General features: G+C 37.4%; 1 long non-coding RNA gene across 1 annotated transcript; it reads left to right on the top strand.

The window, feature by feature from the left end:
* The first annotated feature begins 992 nt into the window (after nucleotides 1-992).
* On the top strand, nucleotides 993-19762 carry LOC109022536. Its single transcript, XR_004496522.1, has 3 exons — nucleotides 993-1474; nucleotides 2156-2242; nucleotides 19171-19762. It is a non-coding gene; the product is annotated as an uncharacterized LOC109022536 (long non-coding RNA).
* Nucleotides 19763-25800: the final 6038 nt, after the last annotated feature.

The following is a 25800-nucleotide window of genomic DNA, read 5'->3' on the forward strand; positions in this document are numbered from 1 at the left end:
TTGGCTGGTTTCCACGTCAGTTTGTGGCACAGTGTCATGTGTCTGCCTGTGAGAAGAAAAAGGACTCTGTACCTGATGTAGCCACCCTTTGCCATCTGTGGCGGATGCCATGGCAAACTTCCTTATTCAGTATTTACTCTGACACAGGAGAAGATAAAAGGAACACTTTTTATAGGTAAGAGGAATATCTTTTTTTTTAATCAGTTGTTATTTAGGTTAATTTCTCTTCAATTGTAGTCTTACTTCTAGTTTGAATAAAACCAGTGTCATAACTGGCACTTTTTTATAGATATGAGAAGAAAGGTAGTAAAAAATAAACCAAATGCAGGAATTTTTCCTTTTAAATCCATGCCTAAACTATCACAGCAGCTATTAGACCTAGGATATATGGAGGAGCAAAAGAAAAACATCAAATCAGTTAATCTCGTGATAGCAGATATTGTTTTTAATCTTTCTGAATACTTGTCCTTAGATTATTATTTCATTTTTTCATGGGTCTGGACATAGACAAGAAGGAAAAACTTGCCACGTGTCCTCTGTATTGGTTTTCTGAATCTTGACATATCTAAATCTCTATAAATGATTCAAAAGTGGTAGAATTGAAAACTGATCTGAATATTATAAAAAGTTTGGTTATATTCAATGTAAGACTGAAGGTCTTCTAGTACTCCTAGATCTGTATCAACTCAGCAAAAGATTTTCTCAGGTGTAATAGCAAAAACAGGTCAACATCACAACTTGTTCTGTAGTGACATCACTTTTTTGCTTTTGTGAAAAATAAGGTTACCATAAATCATCTATACAAAAAAGTGAAAATTAGATTAAGTAATAGTAGTAATAGGGACAAGGGAAAATCAGTGTTTGCTAACCTTTTTTGCTTTTCTCTATATTACTAATAACTGGTGATTTGCATGATGTGTATGTCACTGATGTTTATTATTGGCTTGTGGGAGTTCTGCTTATTGGTTTTAGTGGTAACAGCTGTGGCACAGTGCAGGTGGAATGAGGTTTTAAATAGATGGCATTCACTAGCATATAAAAACTTCTTACCTCTAACTGTTTTGCCTTATTTTTTAACTTGGTGTAGGTGAAGACTCAGATAAAAGGCTGGGAACTCTTAACATAGCATCTTGTCCTCATTTAAAAATCAGATTTCTCTATTGAGCCCCTGCACAAGAAATTTAGAAGAATGGGCTCCTAAAAACAAGTGCTAGCAAGTCGCATAAAAGTTAAACTGGACAGATAAATATTCTCAGTCTAAAACTCCCTGGGGCCTGCATGCCTTAGGAAGACATCCTTACCCGAGATCCATAACTTGGAGTCCTTCCCTAGCCTTCTCATTTTTGCATGAGTTCTCAAGTTGTTGGTGGACCACTCTGTTAAAGGGGACTCTAGCTGTTGCCAATACCAACATTATTTCAAATTAAGTATTGGCTAATGTGTTTTGCATGCAACCTGATCCAACTAGATCAAGGTGAGACATTGCAATGATGTCAGTGCTTGGGATTGTGTGAAAACGCACAGAAATCACTCTTCTCCTTCCTTAGGTATATGTGTACTTATGGCATCTTATGGGTTAGGCAAAAGAGACAGAGAGGCTCACTTTTGGATGAGTTTACCTTTATTCTTTCTCTATTTTTTTTTTTTCCAATTCTGTCTTAAATATCAGTTTTCATTTGGCGTGATAGAAGTGATAGTATTAGCTGTACGAAAAATGCATTGTTCTGTTATCACATTTTCTTGAAAACAACAAACTACAAAAATAAGGCAGTTACCCCTGCCTGGTTTAAAAAAAAAAAAAAAAAAAATTTTTTTTACAAATTGACATAGAAATGGTGTTTCTCATAGAGTTACTGTGATGTTTAACTACTGTATTTGAAATAACAGCAATAGTTACGAGGTTTTTAGATACATCATGAGCCACATGCAAATGGCTACATTTTCAAAATACAGAAATACATAAAATATGCAGGAGCTAAATAATTGTTACTGGAGTCAATCAGGTGAAGAGATTTATCACCTGACTTATCAGGGTAAAAATATATCCAGTTTGGCACAAGTTATAGCTGATCTTGCCCTCTAATGTGGTGTTAACAAATGGACAGTTAAATAAAAATAACTTAAATGCTATATATTCTTTTTTCCTACCTTTTAGCTTTGGCTGTATGAATTTGAAGAGAGTTTTTTGAGTTATATTTAACGCCCACGGAAGACAAAGTCAGACTTTCCATTCACTTTAAAGGTAGGAGGACTTATTCATTAGTCATTTTAGTAAAACCCAGTGATTTTCCTGTCAGCTGTGCAGTGCTAGTGATCCTAGACTGTTCTAAGAGAGACATTTCAAAAGGTGTAAAATGTTGGAAGATGTTTGAAAGCAAAATGTATGTTGCAAAATCTTAAAAAGCTACTTAGGAAATCATGACTTTTTATAAATAGGCAAGAAACTACAGGGTTACTTGTACAGAGAATATGGTGTAATTTCCAAACCACTGCTTTCACTGCCAATGAAGCAGGCTAGTAAGATAATAGATTTAGAAGTAGCAAAAATAGCTAGCAGTAAAACAGATTTCAGATATCTGTAGCCTTGAGATGATTCATGTGTGCTGTAAAATTACTTGGAGGTGAGACCACTTCTCTGCTGTGATTCCGAAGTGCCTCAGCACAATGCACTCCTCGGTGCCTGAAACTTTATACCATTTTACAGTATAATTACTAGTGGTAATACCTACTGATTGCTCTTCTAAAAGAAAAAAATCTATGGGCAGAACAAAATTTATTTATTCCATCTGAAATTGGTTGAGGCAGCATAAAGACATCTGTATCAGCATGTTTATATAGACAGTAAAAACAAAAGAGAGAAACTACTACCAGAGTTTTATAGTTTTATAAATTTTACTTGGTTTGACATCAGATGATATGTCAGACTTTAAATATATTTTCTTACATATGTAAATATGTGATGGGTTGTGCCTGCTGAGGTTAAACTCTTCTTGAAGCTTTGGAATGAATCAAATGTGGTTTGTAAAGTAATAATTTTACAGACTGAAATATGACATCCAGCTGTCTATAGGTTTTCATTTTGTTCTGCCAATAAGTCAGGAAACATGGATTAACACAATGTAAAAGAAGAAAAAAAAAAATCAGGATGATTTAAATGTACTGATGTAATGTGTTTTTCTAATGTGCAGTTAAAGGAGGGGTTATGTCATGATGTACAAACCACTGATATTATCACATGGAAAATTACCTTCTGATCACTTGCTTCCAAATCAGATATTAGAGGATTACACTAACTTGTGGATTGTCTCAGTGGCGTCTCTTTCAGATGTGGATCTTCAGATACCTTCATTTCAGTCAGGATTAAGTTGCTGGGTGGATTTAAAATGGATTTCTTGTTCCATCAGAAAGCATCTGATCATTCTAGTTATTTTTATTTTTGGTAAACCAATATGGCATGGCTGTGTTTGCTAAAATTAGAACTAAGGAAGGCAAATTAATTTACCTAGAGTGGTAAACATGGTTATACTGTTAATGATATTCAGCATAAGTATCAAGCTTTAAAAAGTGTGTTGAGAGAAGTTTATCAACCAAAACTTTGATTTAATACAGTGGCCATTTTTCTGATTTTGACCATGTCCAGATTTTTCTTTTTATCAGCTATCAGCTCTATTGTATTAGCCAGGAAGATGTGACAATAAAGGCTGAGCAAGTCTGTGCTTAGGAAGTAATATCTGTTATTAAATAGAAGAAGAAGGAAGGGAAAATATTATCAGTGTAATAAGAATAGCAGCCATGGTTTTGCTTTCTGAGTCCTGATTATAGAACAGTCAACGTATAAAGGGACAAGAACGAGCTTCCTGAAGTCTTGCTTATACTGAGATTTTGACACATAGGTTCCACCTGATTCCCAGCCAGCAGCAAGCATATCTGTTCACTGTCCCTGTCTTGTTTTGTACATGGAACACAGGGTGGACTGGATGCTTTGAACTAGGTACCCACACCATAATTCAGAGTACCTTGCTCTGAGGAAGGATGCAGGGAAATGTTATCTTTTTGCATAATATCATAAAGGGCAAACTCTTACTCAGAAAAAGGAAGGGATTCTCCTGCTCCACTCTCTCCCCCAATAGTCTGAGCAGACATTTGATAAGTAATGCTCTCATATTTAGGTTCATATTCCCAGGATTGTACAAAACTGGGACCTATTACGGTCTAATAATGTCCATTTATAGTGCAAGGAGTAAGGTCTGCAACACTACTTGTAGCAGACTTTTTCCTGGTCTGCCTTAGAACTCATCATCGGATAGAATTCCCTCTTCAGCAAAAGAGATCTTCACAAAGAGATCCCTCTTCACAAAGTAGATCTGGAGCTAGGGCACTCATCTGAAATTCTTGTCAGGCTGAGCAGGAGATTAATGAGCCCAAAGCTTCTGTGTCTTAGTCTAATCAGCAAAACAAAAAGTTATAGAATATAGTGACTAATAGGAGGGAGCAAAAATCCCCAGCACCCCCATACTTTTCCCTTTGTAAAGGGTTACAGTTACCTGCGTGGTGGTCTAGGTTCTGGCAGGACGGAGGTGCTCAGCGTTGTTTGCTGGTTCCTTAGACGAGAAAGACAGAGCCTCCTTTAGGTGTCCTTACAGTGCCCTCCGGAGGTGCTCAGGGCCACCTACAAGCAGCGTTTTTAGGGAACTTGTGATCACAGAGCTGTCCTCAAACTAGTGGAGCTCAGTGCCCACCCACTGTAAACCACTATAAACTAGGAACTCTTGTTAAAGCTATATGGAGTCAGGAGGATTCAAAGGGAAATGAAGGAGAGTTGTAAAAAGACAAAGAGTAAATTCTTCTCCCAAGTCTGAGCATAGCAAGTAGAAGAGGGGTGGAGTGATGAGGAGTGTGAAGATAAGTGAAAATTGGAGTAGAAGGAGATAAAAGAAGAGGGACGAATGATATGGGTGATGCTGGAGAAGAATGAGCAGTGGGAAGCATGGATTGGAAGAGTCTTCCTCATTATTCACATTCAACCAGGTCATTAATATGCTACCATCCTACAGGTTTAAGGACACTTACTGATGAATGTTTTCAGTATAGATCAATTCACATTGATGTACTCTACAGATGTACTGTATTTTTCAATTTGCTAATGTTTAGCTATATTAAAAAATATATATATATAAAATCTATAAAAAGCTATATTAAAAAAAAGTTCAGTGTCTTCTTTTGTAAGGTAAACCTAACTCTTAATGAAAGCAATAGGCCTAATTAAGTGGTCTGTCCTAGGATTTGCCACTGTTGTGATTCACTTCTCCACGGTGATCAATCTTGGTAGCCAAATCAAACAAACAAGAAAAAATAGTAAGTCCTAGGTTGAAATTACTTTGAATTTAATCACTGCATAATGTTTCCCAGATGAGACTGTACATTCTCATAAATGTCTGCAGTTTGTTTGTTAACCATGGCACAGTTTGTCCATCCTTCTTAAAGAGAAAGAATAAAATTTTTCATGCAGGCAAGAACTTCTAACAAAACAACTGAAAAGCCACTCGACTTAACCAGACCAGGACAGGGATCTGATTGTTTCGTCACTCTAATTTTGCTCATATCAGATTTGTCAAGGGAAACTGAAGAACTAAGAGTTTAGAGTGAAAAGAAAATCTAAGTGCAATGATGATTCCAAATAAAATAAATGGAAGCTAGGAACACCATCTTCACTGAAGATGATGAGATTTAGGTGCCTACTGCCTTTTTCAGTTTTTGAAAACCTTTGTCTAAACCTGCTCTTTTGCAGAGAAAGATGATTTATCAAATAATTCAACAAATTAGTTGCATTGTAAAGTAGTCTATGGCATTTTTTTGCCTCTGTAATGATCTTGAGTTTTCTAATGTACTTTTGCTAGCAGTGGTAGGATATATGTGTGGGTGTCAGGGTTTTTTGATGTTTGGTTTTTAGGGTACTTTTTTTTTTGCATTAGGAAGCCTGTTTTAATTTTCATATATCTAACAGCTGCCTTAAAAACAATGGACAGATTTTTTTTCTTAACTCCACTAGTAAATCTAGAGTAATAGCCAAAATGATTGATTCATTTAAATTGTAAATTCAGAACATTTGGTAATCTACTTAGCTGAATGAAGCACTAACCTTGTCATTTTTCCTGCTGCATGTAAAGTGTCTACAAGCTCCTCCACCACAGCACACATTTGCCTGTGATTTCTTTTTTTTTATTTTGGCATTGCTTCATAATTCTTCAGTAAAGTGAGTTTCAGCTTACACTGAAAGGAAGCAAAAGGAAGGCCCCTTCTGGTATCCTTAGGGAAGGCAAAGTGTATTTGCAGAGAAAATACATGCAGTAACAGCAGCAATAATGTGTTTACTTTGCTGTCTTCTCACAAACACTTTCATAAATGCATCTGAGGAGGAAGGGATTGCTATGGGCAAATAAACTTCTATCAAGTTCAAGTGTCTGGAAAAGTTTTTGCTTTTACCTTGAGCTATCTGTTTTGCGAGCTTTCACAGTACAGAGCAGAGTGAACATGAGCTTCAAGGTGCTAAAAAGAGCTGAAAGAGCATAGGCTTCAACAGAGAAATCCATTGGAAATGCCTGGCCCTAACTATTATTCAGAAAGAAGGGAAGTGTGGCTTAGACTCACACTTATGGTCCTAAGGGAAAGAAGTCATTGCTGGAAAGCAAAGTTCAGCAACAGATGAACTCACACAAATGAAGGAAATTGCTGTCTTCTGCCTCCCTGGCTGTTCCTGCTAAGGGAAAACATACATTTCCCATAACAGAGCTCTCAAGTTTTTTCTATATCTTGATAAAGATGTTTGCCCATCTTCTTCCTATTAGCAGTTTCTTAGACCATTGCTTTTCTTTTCTGTCAGTCCATTCGGAGACTGAGAAAACTGTCCCTGTGACAGCTGCTGGAATAGTTTGGATTGAAAAGTAATATCCTGAATAATAATCACATATTTTAGCTGTCTTTTAATAGGATTTAGAAGGTGGAACCAGGAGAGCTACCATCATGTGAACCAACATATACTGTGCAGGCTAGGGAGAGCCTATAGATTGCAGCATGTGACCTCTTTACCTAAAGGGCTTTTTTAGGGGGGAATGAGGATCAAAGGGTTGGGGGGCATTTTGGCAGAGCCTTTGGAATGGCTGGTAGGCAGGCATGTGCCTCAAGGAGGAGCACAGAAACTTTCTTTGTGAACTGCTAGGAATGCTGTAGCTAGGTTTTCTAAAAGCAGTTTTTGGAAGATCTAGCCCAGCTGCTGATATAGAACCGAGGGTGGAGAAGGCTGAATCACTGCCACCTCTCTTCCCTGCCCTCACAGGGGTGAGAGCTGTGATTTAGCCTGATCCCTAATGGGCCCCCCTGAAAGAGGGAGAAAGTATTTTCCACCTTTGTCACCACTTCTATAGAGCAGCCACTGAAAAATATACAAATACAAATACATATAAATACAAATATAAAATGAGAAGAAAGACCATTATGCATTTTCTAGCATATATTGAATTAAGTGAGGATCCTTTGGAAAAAAACCAAAAAACTCCACACATGAAATAGCATACATCACAAAACTAGGGAAAGAACATATTTCCTTTTTTTTCCATCACAGAGTTGAAGCTCATTTTTATTTCTGTTTCAAACAAAGTAAAAATTATTATTCCTGAAATAGAAGTCTAATAAATTTGTTGCAGATGTACCTGCATTTAAATTCCGTAAGACTGAAATGTCTGTACTTTAAATTCAAGGCAAAAAAACTTGTATATTGGAATAAAAATTGATTTTTAAGTGGAATAATCAGATGTTTTGACATTTGTGTGCTTTTTCTTTCCTTCAGAAAAAAGTGTAGACAAAAGTGATTGAATTTTAAAGTATTTTGATTTTGACAGAATTGTATTTTCTGTTAGAGAACTGCTTACCTGAAGTTATTCTGGCAGCCTGGAATGGTGTCACTTGCATAACTAGAAGTCACTAACTAATCTACTCACTTGATTAAACATACTGTTGGCATTAGTAGGTAGCTCTTCCCTCTAGAGGAGAAAATATTTCATTACGTTTTCAGCGGTCCAGATATTTTACAGCAGTGGAAGGACAAGAATGTTCAGAGTACAAAGATCCACAGAAAAAATGTGTCTTGTAGTGACTTAAAGACAGTTTTGCATAGGCAGGTTTTTTTCTGATTCATCTAGTTTCCTGCTTTTCTGCTCCTTTCCAACCTAGTCATGCTTGCCATCCTTATTTGTGTCTATCCATCCCTGTTGCCTCCTGCAGCTTTCCTGCTAAGACACAATGTCACCTATGCTCACTCTTTTCAGCTCTGAGTTTCTAATTAAGCAGTAATGGACTGGCAGACAGTGGTATCCAGTGTCTCAATTCCCTCGATGAGAAACAAAGTAGAAAGAAGAGCAAACAGTCCACTTGACCACCAAAGTGCAGTGTGGTCTTTGCAGAGAAAACAATCATTCCCATTTGCTGCTAAATGAACAGATTCATGTTTCTTTTGTGTCAACAAGCTGAAACTTTTGAAGTATCGTGATCTCATCATGTTTGGATTGCTTTTCCCAAAGGATGGCAAAAACTATGTGGTTGCCTACATATATTCTTCTCTTGGCTGGAAAGCATGGGCTATTGATAAAAGGGGACTCATTTTTTGAAAATAATTTAGTTTTTCTTATGTTTCTCCTGAGAAGCAGAGAAAGTGCTCAGTATAAGTGTCTGTTTTGGAAAGATCTGAATGAAAGGACAAGTGGAAACTGGGGTGTTAAACAAAAAGAGTGAATATTTACTAGCTCCATAATTACACAGTAACTCAAAGTTTTTATGGCCTCACTTTGCAAAGGCCACATATAGAAAATCTGCAGCCTCCCCCAAGCTCTGTATTGCTGTTGGGGCATTTACTCACTCAGATTACATCATTCAGGTCACAATTAGCCAGTAACAAAACAAGGCTGGGCAAATTATCCTTTATATTCAGTGAAATGCAGATGGGGGAAATAATTAGTCATGCATTTCCCCTTTTGTGAACAGCTTCCTTGTGCTCTGGGAAGGGATGTCACACTGTAAATTAGTCACTTGCAATCTGTCATTTCTGACCCACAATGGTAAAATGACTGTCCTGCAAAACAATTTGCAGAAAGCCTGAAAACTCTTGTGCTACTATTGATTGCTCATGAGTCAGATTTGCAACTGATTGCTTAATCAATCTGCACCTTGGATCCTGTGTGCTGTTCTTATTCTGCTTGAACAAAGAAGCTGAATGGCTTAGCTAAAACCTAAAGTGCATGGCCTTCTGCAGAAAATTATTTCTTGAGGTTTCTGGCCTGTAATTATTGTCTTCGATACAGGAAAGCTGAAAGACCTATCTGCCTGTTTTGTGAAATACTTCTATACTTGTATTGGAATATTCTTCCACTTATATCCCACTAGGTCCTTTCCTGAGCAGCTTGCCTCACCAGAAAAGAGCTTAGTGCACCAGAAGATATTTCTTAAAGGATAACTGCTGAAGTTCAAGTTGCAAAATTACTTGGGTTCATATATATAAAGCTAAATTATTCTACCTTCAGAAGTAGCTGTGTCTGTCCTTTGTACCATACCTAAATTTGATTCTTCTCTGGAAGTAATTTAGCAAGGATTTAATTATCTATATGATCTCTAAATTTAAAAAAATTAAAATAAATATATTTTGCACAAAAAGGAGGTTGCTGAGTATGCATTGGTGACAGACCACTATAGGTCAGCTGAAAGAAATCAACAGCTTTTAAATAATGAACTTCTACAATAGGAAAAATTTGCAGCAGGAAATCCCATTTTGGGCAATGCTACAAATGAATAAATTCTGTTCATTGAGGACTTCCAGCAAGTCCTTCCTGAGGGAAAAGCTTGGGAGCTGACCCCAGATGGCTTTAGGCAATTAATCTGTTCCCATTACAAGGTTATTTCATCACCCTGGGCTTATATTGCAGGAGTGTTTCTGAGCGAAGATTATGAACCACCAAGGTTATCAAATTGTAACAATGCATATGGGTACTTTAAAGCCATGAGAAAATGTCCTATTGGAGGAAAGCATGCAGGTGTAAAGTATTATGTAATGTTTTAAATAATTTCAGCCTAGTAGGAGCAGAGATGGACACTTCTGTAAGAAATTGAAGAAGTGTAGGAAGTAGGATTTTTTTTCTGGGAACCAGAACCTTCTAACCTTCTGCCTTTTAATTTTGGAGATGAGAGATGAGGAACTTTCTTTAAAAAGAATACACAAAATGTCAGTTTATAACCAAACTTTGTTCTGCTAGTCCTGTAGCTATCTTGTTTATCCCACATCCCCTTAAAAATTTTGTATTAAATCTTACTAATTAATTGGGGAAAAAAAAAAAGAAAAAAAGGACAGTCATGACATTCATGACATCAACCTGTTAGTGAAAGAGGAAGAAGGGAGAGGTTCTCTGCTGAAGGTGCGTGTTTAAGCGCTTGGGCTGTTCCTGGCGGTGAAGCCGCTCTCGCTGCAGCCGGGGCTGGGCCCGCGGCGCTGCCCTGACACCTCGCGGTGCTGAGGGGGAGCGGCGCTGCCCGGGCCTCGGCCGCCGTGTCCCCCGGGCCGCCGTGTCCCCCCGGGCCGCCGTGTCCCCCNTAAATTTAAAAAAATTAAAATAAATATATTTTGCACAAAAAGGAGGTTGCTGAGTATGCATTGGTGACAGACCACTATAGGTCAGCTGAAAGAAATCAACAGCTTTTAAATAATGAACTTCTACAATAGGAAAAATTTGCAGCAGGAAATCCCATTTTGGGCAATGCTACAAATGAATAAATTCTGTTCATTGAGGACTTCCAGCAAGTCCTTCCTGAGGGAAAAGCTTGGGAGCTGACCCCAGATGGCTTTAGGCAATTAATCTGTTCCCATTACAAGGTTATTTCATCACCCTGGGCTTATATTGCAGGAGTGTTTCTGAGCGAAGATTATGAACCACCAAGGTTATCAAATTGTAACAATGCATATGGGTACTTTAAAGCCATGAGAAAATGTCCTATTGGAGGAAAGCATGCAGGTGTAAAGTATTATGTAATGTTTTAAATAATTTCAGCCTAGTAGGAGCAGAGATGGACACTTCTGTAAGAAATTGAAGAAGTGTAGGAAGTAGGATTTTTTTTCTGGGAACCAGAACCTTCTAACCTTCTGCCTTTTAATTTTGGAGATGAGAGATGAGGAACTTTCTTTAAAAAGAATACACAAAATGTCAGTTTATAACCAAACTTTGTTCTGCTAGTCCTGTAGCTATCTTGTTTATCCCACATCCCCTTAAAAATTTTGTATTAAATCTTACTAATTAATTGGGGAAAAAAAAAAAGAAAAAAAGGACAGTCATGACATTCATGACATCAACCTGTTAGTGAAAGAGGAAGAAGGGAGAGGTTCTCTGCTGAAGGTGCGTGTTTAAGCGCTTGGGCTGTTCCTGGCGGTGAAGCCGCTCTCGCTGCAGCCGGGGCTGGGCCCGCGGCGCTGCCCTGACACCTCGCGGTGCTGAGGGGGAGCGGCGCTGCCCGGGCCTCGGCCGCCGTGTCCCCCGGGCCGCCGTGTCCCCCGGGCCGGCGATCCCCGGCGAACACCGCCTCTGCCGCTCCGGTCCATCGCTTCTTGCAGGCTCGGCTTGTAGAGTCGCCAGAGATCGCTAGGCCAGCCTGCTGGAGCACAACCATTCGGCAGAGCAGAGACTGAGGTAGTTAAGTGATCATTTGATAACGAAGGGACGTGCAAGAAATGCAAAGGAAGACAGAGTTAAATTAAACTCCATCTGTAAATCTGCCTTGGGCAGGAAGGACTGGATACTTCAGACCTGCATATGCTGAGTTGCTGGTAGAGGTCGGTGGCAGACCTTGGGCACAGTGAGGAGAAAGACAAAGGTTATAATTTTCATAAGTCCTTTGCTTTGCATCATGCAAGTTCATTGGCTGATCTTTGTTGCCGCTTTGCAACCTACGGTATAAAAATTCCTACCATCTGGCTTATGGCACTAAACTTAAGAAATTGAATAAATGAGAGAAATAGTATTAAACAGTAAAAGTGTATTATAGATGAAAAAATTGCTCCTTTGTCAAAGTGGTACTGGCTTTGTTCTTCTGTGTTTCTTAAGTTGAATCTAACTGCAAAGATGGTAAAAATGCCTATTAAAAATACCTTGGCAGGTTCTAAGTACTTTATCAATCTTTACCACATTAGTAGGGAAGTGGATACCACAACTTTCAGAAACATATGCAACAGATGAATGAGTGAATATACATTGTAAGAGGAGGTAACTGTGCAAAATTATAGGGATATAATATTTAGTTATTATCTTTTGATCACATACATTCTAATTATTATATGATGTTTTGAAGTTATGGTTGCTATTCTACAAAGCCTCTATAAAATGGGTAGGTTTTCACCTAGAACAGAAATTGATGCATAAAGTCACTTGACAGAGTTGACAGACCTTCTAATTTGGGTTACTGAATGTAGAGAAGATAAACTTCTTTGCATCCACCTTCATTTTCTGAATGTGGTATGTGAAAAGGGAAAGCAGTGATGTTGACTTTACCATCCCTAAAAATGCAAAAAGTGAAGGTAAGGGACACTTCTGGGAGGAACCACAACAATAAAGAGAACAGCGAGAGAGGAAAGCTGCTATTCCTTAGTCTGGTCTTTTATCCTTATTTGGCAGTGCTCTCTCTTGCCTTGAATCTGCCATTAGAGACTTGTCTGGGCTGGCAAAGCTGAAATAGTTTGGGTTTGTTTGTTTGTTTGTTTGTTTGTTTGTTTATTAAGTGGTATGAGCTATTGGTATGTTATTGGGAAAAAAAAAGTCCTTAATTTTACTTCCAATTAACAAACTGTGATCCATTTCAATCACTTGTACCTGCCAGAACTAATCCAGAACATTGTCTAAGACTTTCCAGAGGTGTAAGAAACTTATATGCGATGTTTTTAGACTCCATTCAGCAGTAGCTGCACTATTATGTGGTGTTGTCAGAGTTACAAAATTGAGGAAACTTCATTTCAGCTGCATTATGAAATCATAACACAATTTCAGTGATGTCTTGATATACATCCTGGAAAGACAAAAGGACAAGCAGTAGTATATCAGTCACACAGACAAAATCAGCACCAAGTCCTAGCACTTTTCCAGATTTATGTATTCTCCTTATTAATGCCCTAAACAATGGGGGCACTCGAAAAGGCATGGCTGTGGAAGGAATGGGCTTCTTCTGAACATATCTTCAGTGGTGCTCAGCTTGCTGTCTTCTGAAAGTTGTGTCTTGGTCTTCTCTCTCCTCATGGGGCTTGTGCATTTAGATCATACTTGTCCTTGTTACTAATTTTCTTTAAAATAAAATTTATTTTTTTCTCTCCTTCTCCATTTTCCTTCCCAAGAAACTTGTTACCCATACAAAGACAAACAAAGCAGTGCTCTAAGTGGCCATCAAGATGAAAAAAATTAGTCATGCAAGAGGCAGAAAATTGTGGGGGGATATGAAAAAAAGAGAGATCTAGCTTTCTGAAACTTTGTGGAAAGCCCAAAAGGAATAGTAATATAGAAATACTCAAGTTATAATTTGAAAATGATATAAGAAAGGATAGGAGATGTAGGAATGCCGGGAATGTTAAAGAAATGGGCTAAGAGCATTTGTGGAAGCCCAATTGTAGTTAAGATGAGTATTCTATGGAGATGTAAAGAAGTTCTTTGATAATTAAAGCAGTGAAAGCTGCCTTTAGCTGATTAAAAAAACAAATACATACAATACTTTCTAGGATCTCTTTCTGTAAAATGCTAGTCTGAGCTTGCATCAGTAACTCCAAAAATCAAGATTTGACATAATGATGTCTGTTCATGCAATCACAGCTCTGACCTTTGTGATGTGATTTATTGTAATATTTTGAAAATAAATATATTCTCTCTCTTAACATACATTCCATACATTTTTCAGGGACAAGGGAAGTCTTAGTTTGACTTCTAATGCTCTGAAAATGATTATGATCCCACTTGTATAGAGCAGAGAAAGAAAATGAACATAATACTGATGGAATAACACTCCTAATGTTAACCTCCAGCATCCTGTATTCCGTCTCATTTTATTCATGAGCACTTACATGACTGCAAAACATTGTTGTGATTCAGAAAGCCTTATGACTCTTTACTATATAGGTTTATATACGTTATTTTCATTATCAAAGTGTCTGGAACTTAAGTGAACACACAGTAAATGTCTATTGCCATAGTATGTACTTTTATTCCATGGCACCATAACAGCCACAAAAGCCTAATGATGGCTCTTGTGTCTTCCTTACTGCCAAGGATTTTAAGGGGATATGGAAAGATGTTAAGTAAACCTATGGTCTCTCTTTCCACAAAATGCACAGTATATTTCTCTAATATGAAAAGATGTCCAAAACATTTCTCTTTGAGTTCAATAGTTTTTCCTTTGACTCCAATAGGAAAAATTAATTTAATATGAAATAGTGCTGTATTTTAATAACATAATTCATAAATATATGCATAATCTGCAACAATATGAATTATATCAAAAAATATTACCAAATTTATCTTGAAGTATTGGTTTGGACCTGTAAAATAAAGGAAACATGTAAAGATATCTACAACAAGGGAACATCTGGAGGAATTGTTTTGTTAAACTACCAGTGAATCATAGAGGAATTTACTGTGATAAAGGATTTTAGTCATAATTCCAAGGAGTTAACATTTGTCTACACTTCAAGGTCACATTTGCCTTTTGGCTGCCTGGGTTAGGAAAAATAATGACAGAGGTTGTTGGAATGATGTGCAGATTGTTCTGCCAAGTCTTGATTCCCAGAGCAATCCATGCTCAGGTAAAGAGGGTCACTGCATCAATAATTAGCTTGAACTTTCCAGGAAGAAAAAGTAACGTACAAGTTGTCAGGTCTAAATATGCAATGGGAACAAAATTCTGCAGTTATGCCAAGACTAACAAGTGATGGAAAAGGAGATCTATTTTTAAGACAAATAAGATTGTATAGTACCTTTATTCAACACATGATCCTACTTATCTTTTGATAATTTTTGTTTTCATTGAACTCACACATGATTTTAATTTTCTCCCATATTAATCATAGCTATTATTTCTCTCTGTTTTGACTCTTTTTCCAATGTGTGACATATGCTTTTTTTAATACATTCTTCTGTCCTTGCCTTCTCATTGTTAAACTGGATCCAGCTCTATTGTATTTCATACAGATAGATTACAGATACAATAATATGAAGAAGACAGAAGAAATAGAGGTGTAATATTCCTCTGTCTATGCATTTTGTTTCAATGAGGTAGCAGCACTTAAAATTAAAATTACACCTGAATTTCTTTTGTTACTCTCACCTGGTTTATTCTGGGTACACACTGAATTTGCTACAGCAAAATCTCTGCTGAAGATGGTGGAAAAAGTTGAAAAGTGAGGGCTCCTGACCACAGAGCAGTTCTCTTTTTTTATCCCTATTCACCTTTGCAAGCTTAAATTCAGTTTCTCAGTCAACCATTCTGTGTAATGAGACCTGGGCTGGAACTTTCCATATTGATTTGTGTAAAGTTTCTTTCTCTTGGGACTTATTTCTTCTACCTCCTCCTACTTCTCTCTCTCTTTCTATCATTTCCCTGATCTTTATGTCTCCCTGGCTTTTCTATGGTAATATTTTTTCCCTGACGCTCATTATGGTAAGAACCAAGGACCTTTTTTTTTTTCCCTCAACTGTCTATGTGAAATATCTTTCTTCTATTCAAATGTTAGCTTCATGCTTAAATAACTTTACATTAGGGTAAATTTAAAAGGAAAAAGTAGATGACATTTCTGTATTATGAGGGAACCAATTAATATTTCAAATATTTTTTGCAGAGAATTCGGTAACAAATGTTGAAAAATACCTGTGTTTGCTATGCCTCTCCCTACCAGTATGAGATTATTCAGTTCCTACATACCTACTTGTGAAATCTGATCTATTTTCAGGCAGTTTTTTATTTCTCTGAAATACATAGGCTTGTTTTTCCTAAAATATATCTAATATCTTAAATTTATGAGAGGCCATTTAAAACAAAACTGACTTTTTTGTGATATAGTTTACTATTTTGAGAGTGAAATACCAAAATAAATACATTTTTTTTTACATTACAATGTGATTATGACATTTCTAAATGTTTTCAAACATGTCAACTTCCCAAAGAACCTGAATCATCAATCAGATCTAGTTTCTATTCAAACTTATCTTCTGTTCCTTTGTTTTTCCCAGCTCTGTGATGTATACTAAAAGTTTAGAACACTTTATATAAGTACATATTAATAAACAGACTATTCTCAAATCCCTGCATTTCAGAAATTGGTCTTTACCACTGAATTCTCTAGATAGTTACTGTTACTAGTTGTTGCTACGGTGGTGCAGAAGCTTTGGTTGTGTAATAAAAGGTAATAGTGGTAGAAATACTTCAAATGTACCATAAAAATATATTTTTTTGTCCTAAAATTTTATAGTCTGACCATCATCCTGACTAAGGTGCAGCACTAGACATTCTTATTTCATATCTTACTTCTGGTGGATTATAATATGGATGTCTCATAAACATTGGCTCTTTTTCTGACTAACAGCAGTACAGAGATGATGTTCCGACTTTCGTGTTGGGTACTGATTAACCAGGAGCCAGCAAGGAATGAGCAGTGCCTTAAACTGTGAAGGAAGGGGAGCAGGAGAACAAGTTATTAAGGAGCAGTCAAGAGGAATTACATTTTCTGAGGTTTAAAGAACAGACCTGTGAACAGATCTAGGAGTTAATCATGGATTAACACTGCTGGGGTTGAGGGAGTCGGCTAAGACTCAGTAAAGCTTGTGCTGGGTAGTGTTTAAAGGCATTATCTCACAAAAGATGGGCATTGCCATGAAAAATGTAAGCAAGGACTGCAATTATTTGCATTAAAGCAGCATGACTAATCTGGTTTTGCTTTATCTGAACAGGCAATTCTCTGACGGATTTAAGAGTCTCCCAACTCTGCGTTTTTTATAGATGTATAGAGTGGTGGCTTCCAGGGTACCTGGTTAAGGCAGAAGAGTTTTTATTGGCTTTGAGGAGCTGATGTTACATTTAAAGTACTATTATAGGAGAAAGTAGAGATAAAAGATAAATTTTTCTATCTTAGCAAAGACATCTATTAGTTATCTCACTGGGGGCTAGCTGGGCTTCATTCCCTTCAGAAACACTTCCTGAGAGTGATTCATCTCAATATAAGATAGATAAATTAAACAGTTCCAAAGTTAGCCAAGTCCCACGCTGAATAAATATATTTGTTGCTTGTTATTCAGATCCCAAGATTTACTGTACCAGGAATGGCTAAAATAACTTTCTTCCCTTTCCTCTCCACCCCCTCCATTCTCAGTATGTATCTACTGAGAAAAGGCACAGGGACTGCATTTGAACATCAGCCTTGTTCCACTTGTGGCCTTGACAATTGTCAGTGTTTGAATGGCTGTAGACCATTTTGAATACTTCTGGTTGGGATATTTGGTGTTTCGTAGTCTGCATGGCAGAATTTGGCCTACACAGGGTGTTAAGAATTGCTTGTTTGGAAGTCTGTCTTTCTTACTGTGCAGCACTGAGTGAAAAGGCTATTTTGTCAAACAGAGGTAGTCATATCACAAATTCCTGTCTAGGATCCATATTTCTTTAGAAATAGTGAGTTTAGTGAGTTTTAGCTCTTGCATAAAGTATCCACTTGTGGATGTACCACCTTTGTGATATTAAATGTTAGATATTAATGCATTTTCTAAAATAAATATATATGCAGTGAGTAACAGGACATATTTCAAGATACATGTTCTACTCTCTGCTTTGCCATGAATTAAGGGGAAAAAAAGCTTTAAGGTTAATGGTACCAGAGACAGCACAGTTGTAGTTTGGAGATGTCACCTTTCATAGAAGGGAGATGCAAAAGATCAGGTAGTTTTCTCCTGAAGGAGGGTTTCCTGGTTGCCAGTGGGAGCCAGGATGCCACTGATGATGCCTTTGTGTCAGAAGAAGGTGCTGGTCACCTCTAGAAGAGTCTCCCACTGCTGTCTGCAGCTGTAGTTCCCACATAAAGCCAAATATGGAAGAAGCAGTGTTACTTCCAACCTCCAGGCATGCAGCACACCAATGGAAATTCTTCAAGTGCTGCCCTTGTCACCTCTGCTAAAGGGTCACTACCTGTGGTGATGCTTGTCTGGTGGAGTTCTGCTATCTAATATCCACTGGAACTGTTTGCCAAACTGTCTGATTGGTTTGCTGTTGCAATTTAAAAATTAGTAAGAGAAGTCCAGACTCAGCTGTATATTTTATTTTGTTCATGGTGTATGAATTTTTACAGTACTCTCTGATTATCTAAGGACTGAGGAACAGAGGAACCAGTATAAAAACAATGAAAATACAACAAGCGGAAAAAAAAAATCCAGATTTTTATCAGATATAATACTGAAAACATGTTTATTGCATGGTCCTTATCACCACAGGTACATGAACTGTCACATAGCAAGCTGAAGTTTATGACCTTCGTAATAAATTAGAGGAAACAAGAGGGGAGATTGTAAAATAAAGCATATGAATTCTTCAGTGTTGCCCCAGAAGAAATTTCTCTGAATGTATTTTGTTCTTCATTTCTTCTCATCCCTATCTGCTTCAGTTCCCCAGGGGAGGGATCCTTTCTCCTTACAGCATCTGCTGTGATTGGGCAAGGAGGATTCCTCACTTCCAAACAAAGGGGAACACACGCAGAGCTGTGCCTCCCATCAGCACTGCAGGAGCCTCCAGCTGTCAATCCTCGTTTGTTCAGTCACTGAGCTCAGCAGAATTACTGGGTGCTTAAAGTTAAACAAAAACGCAAATGTTTGCAAGGTCAAGGCCCAAGAGGCTTTCAGAAGCAAAGACTGTTACATGCTATTGCCAGGACAGAATAATTTGGGGCACTTCTTACTCAACAGGAGAAGTACAGCTGTCATTGTCTGCAGTAGTATAAGTAGTAATGATAATCAGAAGAATCTGTTAGTTCTGGGGAACTAAAAATCACAACCTAAAAGACCATGCTTTGTTCTTCAGTTTGTAGTTTGGTACTTTATCATAAAATCACATGTTTTTTTGTATAATTCCATCTAGGTCATCAAATAGAGTCTGGGCTCCAGAGAGATGTGAATTGTTGATCTTCAGGCACTTAATGATGTTTCAAGTCTTGGAGAGACTGTTCCACCTAGGTTCCTGGGTGTTTTCAAGTCCTTGTTGGACTGGTTATATTTCATTTTATGATGAATATGAAACTGCTTTTTGTGCTGTTTAATGTTGATCTTAAAGTATTTTTTTTAATTACACAGCTAAATTAATTTGTGGTGAAAAATTTTCTTAAAGACTTCATAACTAGATGCTAATAAATTAATTCTGTTCTCTCTATATCAACCTTTCTCTTTCCTAAACTAAATTGAGAATGCTAGAATAGACAAAAAAATAACTAAAAGAGAACTATTAATATGAGAGTGTTTATCTGTACACAATTTTAATTACTTTTTTGAACACTTTCACCTCAGAATAAAGTATTGATGCAGCATTCATGAGAAGAGAATAAAGAGGAAAGTGGAATTCAATGCTTTGTGTTCTGAAATAGTGACAAATTAGCTTTGCTTGGTTGCAGCAGAATTAACAGATGTTTGAAGTAAAAAAATCCAGAAGGATTTTTAAATCTTTATGGCATGTTGTATATCACTTTCACAAAAAAAATAAAAAGTTTAAAATAAAGAAATACATGAAGATTCCTGAAAAAAAGTCATTCTTCACTGCAAGTACACATAGAAACTTTAGCCACCTGCTATTCTTTTCATACAGTTAGTTCAGTAGATGTAGGAATTCTAAAAGTTTGTTGATTTGGATCCCTTCCACACTTATTTAAGGATATTCCTGGGGTATCTGCAGCAGGCTCACTGAGCTCCACCAGTCAGGGATAGCAGCGGATCAGGTCAGTCAGAAAGTCCTGAACCTGTTTAAATGTGGTGACTATTTTAGAACAGTCTTTATAGTGACATCCTATGAGAGCTTTTCTTTCAAAACTCATAGATCCAAGTTATCCCCTCACTGCCAACTGAAAAGGCCTCCCATAATTTTTATAAAGTCTGGATATAGTCAGTCTAAGAGATTGGCTTCTGTATTAAATCAAAATAGTAGTTTCTCCATTCTTATGAGGCTTAAAGAAGTGACTGTTTCTCAGTTATGACTGAAATACAGTGAGGAGACTCTGATCTGACTGTTTTGTATGTCTGAGGAAGTAAAGGTGAGCTCTTTAGAATGCAGCATGGGAAGATTTTGAACACACACACTAACTAGTGGCTGACCTTACATTTTTGCTCATCAACTGCATTCCATTTACCTGCAAATTAATACTTAATTCTACATAAAAATCTTACTTCCAGTTAAAGTGTCCTGAGATAAGGTATGATAACTGTAAAATGGTATTTTTAACCTGCATTTTTAGCTTAAGAAGTCATAAGACTGAAAAATTAAGTGCATATACTGAATTTAATTTTCTCTCCTGCTTTTCCCCTGGTTTTGGTTTATATATGTCAAATAGGATTTAGGAGGTAGGAACTCCAACTGTATCAGTGCTAGTGCACACTGTATACTTAAAAATATTACCTGCCTGAGGTTTGCACATCTGAAATGTAGAATAGCTTAGCAATGCAAGGAGTACAGGTAAGCACATGAAATAAAGAGGGCAGTGGTCTCCAGCACCACCAAGGGAATGGAAATTATCAGCTCCTCTTCAGAAGAAAGAGTTGGCTGCTTTGTCTTAATGCTGTCCCTTCCAGGAGCCCCTGGTATGATCAGAGCAGGACCACATTGGTATTTCTAACAGTAGGAGGTTCCCCTGACAGGGAGCAGGTGATCCTCAGGTTGTCCTGAACTCTGTTGAGGCCAAGATTAAGGCAGAGCCAGCCTTGGATTTGTATAGTTTAAACTCTCTTTCAACTCTAACACAAGGAAACAGCATGTTCTCAGAAGTGATTAAAATTCAGGCTGTATTTCTGACACTGTTGGTTCTCGTTTCCTGGCTAAATTATATCACAAGGAAATAAAGTCCATCCTACCTGCATTCACCTGTGGGCACAAGAGGATAAAGTAGCCTTCATTTCTGCCTTAATATGCTGTGTAGTGCTCCTGGCAGTGGGAGATGTCTCTGCCTTCCAACCTAGAGGAGTCTATATTTCAGCATGAGTGCAGTGATCCATGTACTGTTATTATCACAGCATACAAAGAAATCTCTAAAACACCTTGGGGTCCATCTCTGTTGGAAGAAAGACATTATAAAATGAAAAGTATGTTCATAACAGTTTGCAGTAGAATATTGCATTTGCCTCATTGGGCTGTGGTGATGGATTAAGGGGAACTGTTGCCCTTGAGAAGAAAGGGCCTGAGTTATGTACTCCATTTTCAATGCATTCAGAGTGTACATATATTAAAAGGGGTTTGGGCATATTCTGGCAGAAAGCTGCAAAAGTCACAGGGAGGTGGCCAGCTTTTGATAATAGCTCATTAACACTATTTGTCATACTTGGAACTTTAAAGTACACACAGAAATGGCAATTTACTGCTGGGAAGAGGGGAAAACAGAGCAGCAATGTAAGAAAGGAAGCACATTTTTAAATGTAGTTGATTGAAAGCTTGAAGAAAATTAGCCTTCTGAATTATTCATATACTTTAGAGACATCTTTAAGTGACTTAACGGGAGGTCACAATTTGAGCAGGGGGGAAGAACTAAGAACACAACACTATCTTTAGCCTTTCAGCCTTTAACTTTATTCCCAGCTGACAGAAGTGAATGTTTTCTGATGGAATAAAGCTTCCCATGGGACTATACTAGCGGCAATAAAACTTTCAGGGGAGAGTTTCTCTAAGAGAAATACATGGAGGAAGGTTTGTTGGTGGGCAGATTGTAGACTTGGGAGGTGGGAGAGTTTGGTTTGTCAGTTTTGTTCAAATTCAGAAAAAGTCAGAACATCCCAGATGAGTTTCAGAAATACTTTACTCTCTTTATCTCATTAAAAGAAGTTAAAATTCTTGGGTTTGCTCCAGCCTGGAGCAGAGGATGTTTTTGTGACCTCAGCATGTTCTCCGGAGCAGGAAAACAAGTTTCCTGTTCTAAATTACTCTTCCCAGGGCTGATCATTCTGGGGTGGGGACACAGTCATATCACAATTTATATTTATAAATTTATATTTATATTTATATGAAATAGCAAAGAGATCATAACAGGGCTTGGGTTTAATTAATATTAGACTTTTTTATTTGAAGCTGCCTATCAACTTTATTTTTTGGGAATAAGAACAACTGCAATGTGGATTTGCTGAGGACAGGAAAGTGCTTCAGGGGGCATTGAGCTAGCAGCTGGATTGAACAGGGGTTGATCTGCATCCCAGATTCTATTATCTGGGGAGGAAGTGTCCTTCAGAAAGCTCCACAAAGATCCTTGGCATAGCTGTCTGCTAAGGGTGTAAATGGAAGAAAGACCTTTTCCTGTTCTTTATCATCACTGTGGAGGAAGGAAAAGGTCCTTCCCCTGCTGTCCATTCTGTGGCACTGGCAGGCAACAAAGTGGGAGTGAGAAATATTTTAAATCTTCTAACATCTCCATCCGGCCATGTTGATCAAATCAGAAGTTGGCCTGCCCAGGGGAAAAAAAAAAAAAGGCTTAATGAATTAAATATTGAACAGTGTAATTAGTTCCCCTGATGCATGTCTTTGCAGGTTTAGGTTCAATAATTTATTTGTCAGTTGGTTTTCTTTCATTTTCAATATCTTCTAGAACTTTCATTTTTTAATCTTAACCCTCAGCCTATCCATCATCCTCCAGATCCATATAGTATATCCATTGTTTAATTTTCACTTGTTTCTTCTCTTCCTCTACCTTTGACTCGTATTGATTTTTGTAACATTCAGTTAATATTTCAGTATATTATTAGTTTGTGTGACATTTTACAGTCCATGCAGTTAAATTACTATGGGCCTCCTGAAATTACTGGGCAGGTAAGTCAAATAATTAAATTAACTTTCCAGGGAAGAACTGGCAGAAAAACAACACAGAAGCTTTTGACTCTATTGAAATAATTACTTTTGCATCTCCAAAAATACCAGAAAGAAAAGGGCTAGTTTTGGTTTTAACTTTAAGTAACTGAAGTTCATATATATTCTCAAATATATATACTACACATTAACTGCTTATTTAGCTGTCATCATGACTGAAAATTTGTCCTTAAGGTATTTCTGTCCTGGTAAGAAAGTCACATATTTTGTTAGTTCACTGATTTAGGGTCTCCTCATGCTGAATCAAAACATTTCTCTCTAGACTTTTGCCAGCTGACCCTCTGCTGGCAAAGCAGTGGATTATTTTTATGCTCATGGGGAGGAAGAAACAAGGAGCAGCTAGTGAAAATTTTCATTACAAATTTAGCATAGCAGAGATAATCATACAGAACGGCAAAGTTCATCTCTTTTGGATTTTGTGTTGTGAGTTAGCAGTTTTTAATTAATGTTTTTAGACCTGTGGCACAGAAACATGCTGCCTGTAGCACACTCATCCTTCAGTGCATATGAGTATAGGGTATATACGTTTTATATGTAATACTAAGAAAGTATTTATTTTAAGGTAAATCCTTTTAAGCTTTTTATTAAATATTATGTTTCTCACTTTTGATGAACTGGACTCAACTTTCATGACATACCTTATACAAGCAATATAAGGCTTTATATACCAGTTCTGTACACATACAAGAAATAGTTATGTATGAATGCTTGAAGGATTTTTATTTCCAATGCAACCTTTCATACCAAAAAGCTGGCATTTTCTCCCTTTTGCCAATAGATGGCAATGTGTTATAAACATGTGGAATCACATAGCCCAAATTTAAAACAATTTTTTTTACCAAGAAGTTTTTTTAAACATTGATCGATCTGCATAGATACAAAATGCAGTAAAACCAAGCCAAAATAACTTTCTTTTTTTGTCTTCTAATTATATGTCTCTGTCGTGGTTAAAGCCCAGCTGACAAGCCCCATGCAGCTGCTCACTCATTCTCCCCTGCTGGGATGAGGGAGAAAATTGAGAGGGTAAAAGGGAAAAAAACTCAAGGCTTGAGATAAAGACAGGTAGTTTAATAGGTAAAGAAAAAAGCTGCCTGCGCAAGCAAAGAAAAATAAGGAATTCAATCACAACTTCCCATGTTCAGCCATCCAGGGAGAGCAGGGCTCCATGGCACAGTGCCTTGGGAGGACAAACACCATCACTCTCTGGATGTCCCCCATTCTTCCTCCTGACCCCAGCTCTACATGCTGAGCAAGGGACCATGTGTTCAGGGATATCCCCGGGGTCAGTTGGGGTCACTGTCCCAGCTGTGTCCCCCCAACCCCTTGTGCACCCCCACCCTCCTTCCTGGTGGGTAGAGTGAGGTGAGGAGTGGAAAAGGCCTTGGCTCTGCTAACAGCAGCTCTGCACTATAATGGAACCACTGGAAATATTATGGAAATTGTAAGGACATTACAGTAAAGTTTGTATTAAAATTTATAGAGAAGAGTGGCGTGAGAAAACATATAAAATTATGGCTGAAAACATGAATGCAGGTAGAGGGGGTCTCAGTTCTTCACAAGATTTACCCTGATAAAATGAGAGAGATTGTTGAAATCTAAGGATGGGTATTAAATTAGCATTTACTGAATGGTTGAACGTGTGGAATATTATGAGGGCAGCTGTGGTTCTCTGTTCCTCAGGTGTGACCTTTGACAGTCCTTCATCTTTTCTCCAGCATCACAACCTGATTGTATTTTTTTTTTTTTATGGGCTTCGGGGGAAAAAGAGACAAAAGCTTTACACACACTATGACTTTTCCATGGCACTGGAAATCTGCTAGAAAATGCACAGCTGCTTTTCTGCCTCCATGGAGAAATAGCAGTTGCACAAGATTATTGGAATAGACACTGAACTGCTCCAGGGAACTGAATCTTTGTGTATTAAAATAGTGTCTTCTGTTATACTTTGTGTTGTTAAAAGCAATATAAATAGCAGCTTTGTTAAATAAAGGACCAAAATACTTAAAGAACAAAACTAATATGTCCAGTAGAATATGTAAGATAGTTAGAAACCATCTGACTACACCAGCACTTTTTTTTTTTTTTTAAATGAAAATAACCCCACAATTTGGTGGAATGAATGTGCTATTTACCTAAATAATCAGGCAATATCTTAGTTTTTGGAGGAGACAAATCATGAGATGAAAGTAATGTATACTTCCCCTTACTTTAGGAATTAACCCCTAAACATGATAATTTGTATTTTTTCTGTAAGATTGTTTTAGTTGCAACTCTGGATTTCACAGGATCTATATCTGCTTGGGTTTGAGGTTTGTGTAGTTGGAAGAGTTAAAAAAAGAAATCAATATCTGTATGCTTATTTGGAAGTATGTGGTCTGAAAAGTATAAATTTAACTTTATAAGCCCACAGCCAGTTGAAAGAATTGATCCTCAACAACTGTTAATTGTTTCTTCTGAATCAAATTTTCCCAGTTCAAAGGTCTAAAAAAGGCGTTTTTTCTAAACTGTATGCACTGAAAAGAAGATAAAATCTATTGTGTGAAGAGCAAGACTCTGCTCTTTTTACTTTGCAAGCTGTCACTAGAATCAGAGACTACAGATCTGGGATTCAGCTGACAGGCTTGGTAATGGTGCATAACATGATATAAAGGAAAAGAAGGCTCT

This window comes from Parus major, chromosome 3 (assembly GCF_001522545.3).
Source record: "Parus major isolate Abel chromosome 3, Parus_major1.1, whole genome shotgun sequence".
In the NCBI taxonomy this organism is placed as follows: Eukaryota; Metazoa; Chordata; class Aves; order Passeriformes; family Paridae; genus Parus; species Parus major.